Below are 5,922 nucleotides of genomic sequence, written 5' to 3'. Positions count from 1 at the left end.
TAGGAGGGAAGTCAGGAGAGTGAAAAAAACATTTTTATAGAAAGAGGAAAGATTTACTTTGTCTCATAGTTTTGGATATATCAATGTGCATCGTGTGTGTATGTGTGTGTGTGTATGTGTGTGTGTGTGCGTATGTGTGTGTGTGCGTGTGTGTGTACTCAAAGGGCATATGTGAAGGAAAATAGCATGGTAATTCGTCCTCTCCTTCTACCATTTGGGTCTTGGGGATCAAATGCAAGTTGTAAGACTTAGTTCCAAACACCTTTATTTGCTAAGTCATTTTGTCAACTTTCCATTTTGAAGGTGATCATCTCTCATATTTTGTAATAGTATTAGAAATCTAACAATGTGATCGTGAATTTCAGACATTATATTGTTTCAGCAGAATTAGGGTCCCTTTAGAGTCTCCATTGTAGTCCCTGGCTATGAAATGGTGTAAAGAACTTCACAGATGTAATTAGGAATACTGGGCAGTTGACCTGACATCTTGGTGGGTCCACGGTAATCAGGAGCTGTAAAAACAGAAGAGGAAGGAAGAAGATGTATCTTGACTGGAGAAACAGATGGATCTGCCTAGCCCCTTTCCTCCTAGAAGAGGGGGTTATCCACATACTAAGAAAATGGAGACCTCCATCCAACCCTGACAGTATTTCTCATCAGTATTAAGGATAAAAAAAGTGTAGGTATGCTAATAACTCTACTTTGGGTTTGTGAGATCTTAATCATACTGCAATTATGTTGTAGCTGATTTGAACATACAGAACAAGGATAAAAGAGATTAGCATTGTTTGACATTGATAACTGTGCTTTTACACAATATTGTGAATAGAAAACTAATATAATTCTGTATATGTATATACTGTATGTGTATACACTCATATTATGAAATCTGTTTCTGCTAATATTATTAAAATTATTTTACATACAAAAATATATTCTGGGCCTGGAGAGAAGGTTCAGCAGTTAAGAGCAATGACTGCCCTTGAAGAGGACCCAGGTTCCATTCCCAACACCCACATGGTGGCTAACAATTGTCCATAACTCTGGTTCCAGGGGAATCCAATGCCCTTTTCTGACCTCCATGGGCATTGCACGATGTAAGCAGTATACTCATACACACAAAATAAAAATAATAAATAAAATAAAAATATTTTAGAAATACACTCTGAAAAAATAAAAATATCTGTGTGCTATTATTTTATTGCCCACAATGCATGCAATTTATGTAAAATGATCAGGCATCTAAAAGCATAGAAATTATGCTTATTCTTGCTATTAAGAAGCAATAGAACAGCAAAATGGCTATGTGCATTAACAAATAGTAGAAAACATGTGTAATCACTGTTTAAATTTTATATGAATATTTAAATGCAATGGTTAATTCATACAAGCAGTCAAATCTTGGCTGCATAAAACATCCATAGTTTGTATATATAAAATATAAGTTCTTCAATGTTTTTGTACACAAAAATGTGTTTTTACAGTTACCAAATGAATGTGAATTTATTTCTTCTCTCTGCACATTTTTGTCTACAACATTTTACATAATGATTGAATCTCTCTCTCTCTCTCTCTCTCTCTCTCTCTCTCTCTCTCTCGTTTGCACAGGTCAGAAAACATCTTTATTTGCTGCCCATTTTCCTTTGTTTTGTATGTTTGTTTTCTTTTGGTATGGTGAGAAAGGCTCTTTCTTGTCCTGAAACTCACAAAGTTCACTAAGATGCTGGGCCTGCAAGCCCCAGGGGACCTACCTGTCCCCACCTCCGCACCACTGAGGTTTTAAGTATGCACCACCATATCCAGCTTTTTTATATGAGTTCTTGGGGATCAAACTTGGTGTGGGCAAGGTGTATTAATTACTTTTTGTTGCTGTGATAAAACACCATGACTAGAAGAAACATAAAAGAAAGAGCTTATTTTGGCTTACAGTTCCAGGGCTTTGAGTCTGTCATGGCTGGCAGGGAGGCAGAGCAGCCAGAAGCAGGCATGGTGGCAGGACAGGAAGCTGAGAGATCACATCTTCAACTACAAACACAAAGCAGAGAACAAAAATTGGAAGTGGGACAAGACTATGAGCTATAAAAGCCTACCTCCAGTGACATACTTCCAGCAAGGCTGTACCTCCTAAAGGTTTTATAACCTCCTCAAAGAGCACTACCAACTGGGGGTCTGTGGGAAGCGAGCACCGCCGAGTCAGCCAAAGATGGTGCCTTGGCTAGCTGCCAAGCCTCGTGACTCCAACCCTTGGCTGGCTGCCAAGCCTCGTGACTCTCGCTTGTTTACTCCAACTCGAGCAAGCAAGGAGCCCGATCATGTGCTGCCTGCCAGATCAGAGACATCATCAAGCATCACCCTGCTCCGTGGCCCAATGAGCTGCCACTCTGCCTGCCTGCTTGGTGTGTGTGTGTGTGTGTGTGTGTGTGTGTGTGTGTGCGCCCTGATTGGTCCTAGCTGGGAGGAGGGCTGTTGGGAACAAACTATATAAGGACTGAAGTGCATAATAAAGAGGAAGAAGCCTGAACCTCACCTTGGTGTCTGTGTCCTCTTTCCTCGGCTCTGCTGGATGGAGTCATGGCTTGCGGCAGGGTCCACATGTTCAAATACCATGGGGGGCTACTTCTCATTCAAACCACCAAAAAAGCCAAGCACGTTGCTGACTCTACTGTTGCCCCGCCCCATAACTTTCACTGCTACATAGTCTGTGAGTTAAATAACTGATTAAGGAAAAGCATACTTTATTAGTTTTTCTTGAAACTCAGTCTTGTTATAAAACCAGGGCCAAACTGGGACTCAGTATGACACCCAAGATGACCTCAAAACTTTGAATCTCCTGCATAAGCCTCCTTAGCTTTGGGATTACAGATATACAATGCCATATTCAAGCAAAGCATGGGTTTTGAGTACTTTGGTATATATGATGTCATCCCTCTGATAGATTGAAATAGAGACGGTGTGGCAAATATGTCTCTCAGATCACTAAACACATCTCTTCTTTTCTACTGAAAAGACTGGATTTGGAAAGTGGCTACCAAGCCAAGAGTTTCATTTCTCAGAGTATTGTGCATCTCCCTGACCCCAGGAACTACCTCTTGCAAGTGGAAAGTTAAACAGAATAATAAAGGCTACTTTCTAGATAGCTCAGGTATGCATGCACCTCACCCCCAGAACCTATCTTCCTTGATCTGTTCACTCAATATAGAGGACTTTCAAGCAAGAAGGAATTTCAAAGTAAACAGATGCATAGGAGCTGGGAAGATTATGGCTCAGTCAGTGAAGTGCTTGCCCCACAACCATACAAACCTGAGTTTTATCCCCAACCCACATAAAAAAAAAGCCAAATATAGAAGGTTGTGCTTGTAACTGAGGCTGATATAGAAGGATCCTTGGGACTTAGTGGCCAGTCAGTCTAGCCAAACTAGTGAGTTCTAGATTCAATGAGATACTATCTCAAAGACAAAGGTAGAGAGCTATTGAGAACACCCAGTCTCAACCTCTGGCCTTCATGTGTACTCATACATATGTGCTTGCACACTTGTGCATGTACACACACACACATACACACACACACACACACACCATGCATACCCAAAACACACAAATTACAAAGTCCAGATCTCTCAGTTACTTCTTGGAAGAAATTTACAATACTGTATACATGACTGATGCATTTCCATTGTGGTATTTTAGATCTTGGAGTTAATAGAATGTAGGAGACAATATTACTTTAACTAATGAATTTTCACTCATTATTGAGAATAATATATATTTATAAATATAAAATTAGCAAGTAAGAGGTAATATGGGATAAATTACTTGTTAATCATGGGTTGGTTAATCTTCTAATCATAAAATGTCACTGACAAGGATAAAAATGTTATTCTAAATCTGTATGTAAAAACACATTTAATACTAAATATTTAATAATATTAATAAATTGTTGTTAATTTTAATATGCAATAATATTGCTATCATTTTTTTTCTTTGCCATTTTATGTTGGAAGTACACAATTTGTCTTTCAGTTCATGAGTGCTTATAGTTGAGAGATTGTCTTCAGTCCCAGAAGTGACTTCAGAGTCTGAACTTTTGAATAGTATTGAGCATACTAAAGATTATGGGAGAAATTTCCTTTCCCACACCTCCCTGTGCCCTGCCATTTCTGCTCTGCAAGGACACTTGCGGACCCTCAGATCTTGGAGTTTCCCCAGACTACTCTGGTGAGTTGCCTTTCCTATACCTCCCTGCACCATGCCATCACAGCTCTGCTAGGATCATAGTGGACACCCAGTTATAGGAGCTTTCCCAGACCTGCCATGTCAAGTTTGCTTTCACATGCCTCCCTGTGCTCCTCCATTGGCCATCTCAACTCTGCCAGGATACTTGTGTACCTCCAGGGGCTTTCTCATACTTACCAATTCCTGGGTTCACTCACTCCCTAACATAGCAGAATCAGTGAATTCCAGGCCAAGGACAGTACCTGTCTCAAAAAGCAAGGTGTATGGCTTCCTAAGGAACAAAAATCCACCTGAAGTTAACCTGTGACCTACAGAGAGAGAAAGCTAAAAGCAAAAAGGAAGTTCATGTTTGTATCACTGTTACCCAAAGAAAACAAATACAGAGATTGAACCAAGGTGATAAAAAATAAAATAGTGAATTTGAATCTTTTTGGAAGAAGCAACAAAACAGCAATAAGTTGGCCATAATTGACCAAAATGATTGACTCCAAATATAAATGTTCACACAAGGAGATTTTTATGTTACCTCTCAATCCAACTGATAAGCAGCTATGTAAAATTCACTAGCTTGATAGGTTCATTTTCAGTTTTTAAGAGTTCTCCACACTGCTTTCCATAGAGGTTGCATAAGTTTGCAAACCCACCAGTGGTGAATGAGTGTTCCCCTTTCTCCACATCCTCTCCAGCTGTGGGTTTGTAGTATATAGCTTTAATTATGTTGAGTAGGTTCCCTCCAGTCTAATTTCCTTTGGAACTTTTATCATGAATGCATGTTGAATTTTGTCAAAAGCCTTTCCTGCTCTATTGAGATAACTATGTGGTTTTTGTCTTTGAGTCCACTTATATGATTGATGATGTTTGTTGACTTTTATATATTGAACCATCCCTACATCTCTGGAAAAAAGACTACTTGGTCATAGTGAATGAGCTTTTGGATGTACATCTGTACGTGGTTTGCAAGTATTTTGTTGAGAATTTTTACATCTAATTTCATTAAGGATATGAGTCTATAGTTTCATTTTTTGGTTGTGTCTTTACCTGATTTTAATAGTAGAGTGATGCTGCCTTCATAGAAGAAATTTGTGAGAAACATATTTTTATTGTACTAGTTATTTACTGTGTGTTTGTGTATGCATGACTTAACACACATGTAGGTCAGAAGACAACTTGTATGAATCAGTTCTCGTTCTCCATATGGATGTTGAGGATCAAATAAATGCAGGCTCTCAGGCTTGACAGCAAGCCCTTTTACTCACCTCACCAACCCTCTAAAACATGTTTGAGGAGTGTTGTTAGTGGTATACTGCTTTTCTTACTGCTATGATCAAATACCTGACTCACACATTCAGAGTACAGTCAGTCATAGTTAGGAAGTCATGGCAGCAGGAACCTGAGCAGCTGGCCACGTTGTATCCACAGCCAGGAAGCAGAGAGAGATGAACGCTGCTGCTCAGCCTCTTTCTCCTTTTTAATCAGCCTGGGAACTCAGTGCTTGGGATGGTGCTGCTCACATTCAGGGTGGGTTTTCTCACCTCAGTTTCTTCAGTCAAGATAATTCCTCATGGACTTGCCTAGCTACAGGCTTTTCTCCCAGGTGATTTAGATTCAATCAAATTAACAATGTCTATTCACTCATACAAGTGGCTTTAAATGATGTTTGGCTTAAAGCAAAGACCCACTGCCCAGAAT

General features: G+C 39.5%; 1 long non-coding RNA gene across 2 annotated transcripts; it reads right to left on the bottom strand.

The window, feature by feature from the left end:
- Positions 1-248: 248 nt before the first annotated feature.
- Positions 249-2,174, bottom strand: LOC103732304. Of its 2 annotated transcripts, none has more exons than XR_607190.3 (3): positions 2,122-2,174; positions 1,928-2,025; positions 249-512 (listed from the first exon to the last, which is right to left on the bottom strand). It is a non-coding gene; the product is annotated as an uncharacterized LOC103732304 (long non-coding RNA). The 2 variants fall into 2 exon arrangements; XR_607191.3 differs by having other exon boundaries at positions 2,105-2,139.
- Positions 2,175-5,922: the final 3,748 nt, after the last annotated feature.

The sequence above is a fragment of the Nannospalax galili genome, unplaced genomic scaffold (assembly GCF_000622305.1).
Source record: "Nannospalax galili isolate Female #2095 unplaced genomic scaffold, S.galili_v1.0 scaffold633, whole genome shotgun sequence".
In the NCBI taxonomy this organism is placed as follows: domain Eukaryota; kingdom Metazoa; phylum Chordata; class Mammalia; order Rodentia; family Spalacidae; genus Nannospalax; species Nannospalax galili.
Note: the sequence above shows the minus strand (reverse complement) of the source record. Positions and strands in the feature narration are given on the sequence as shown.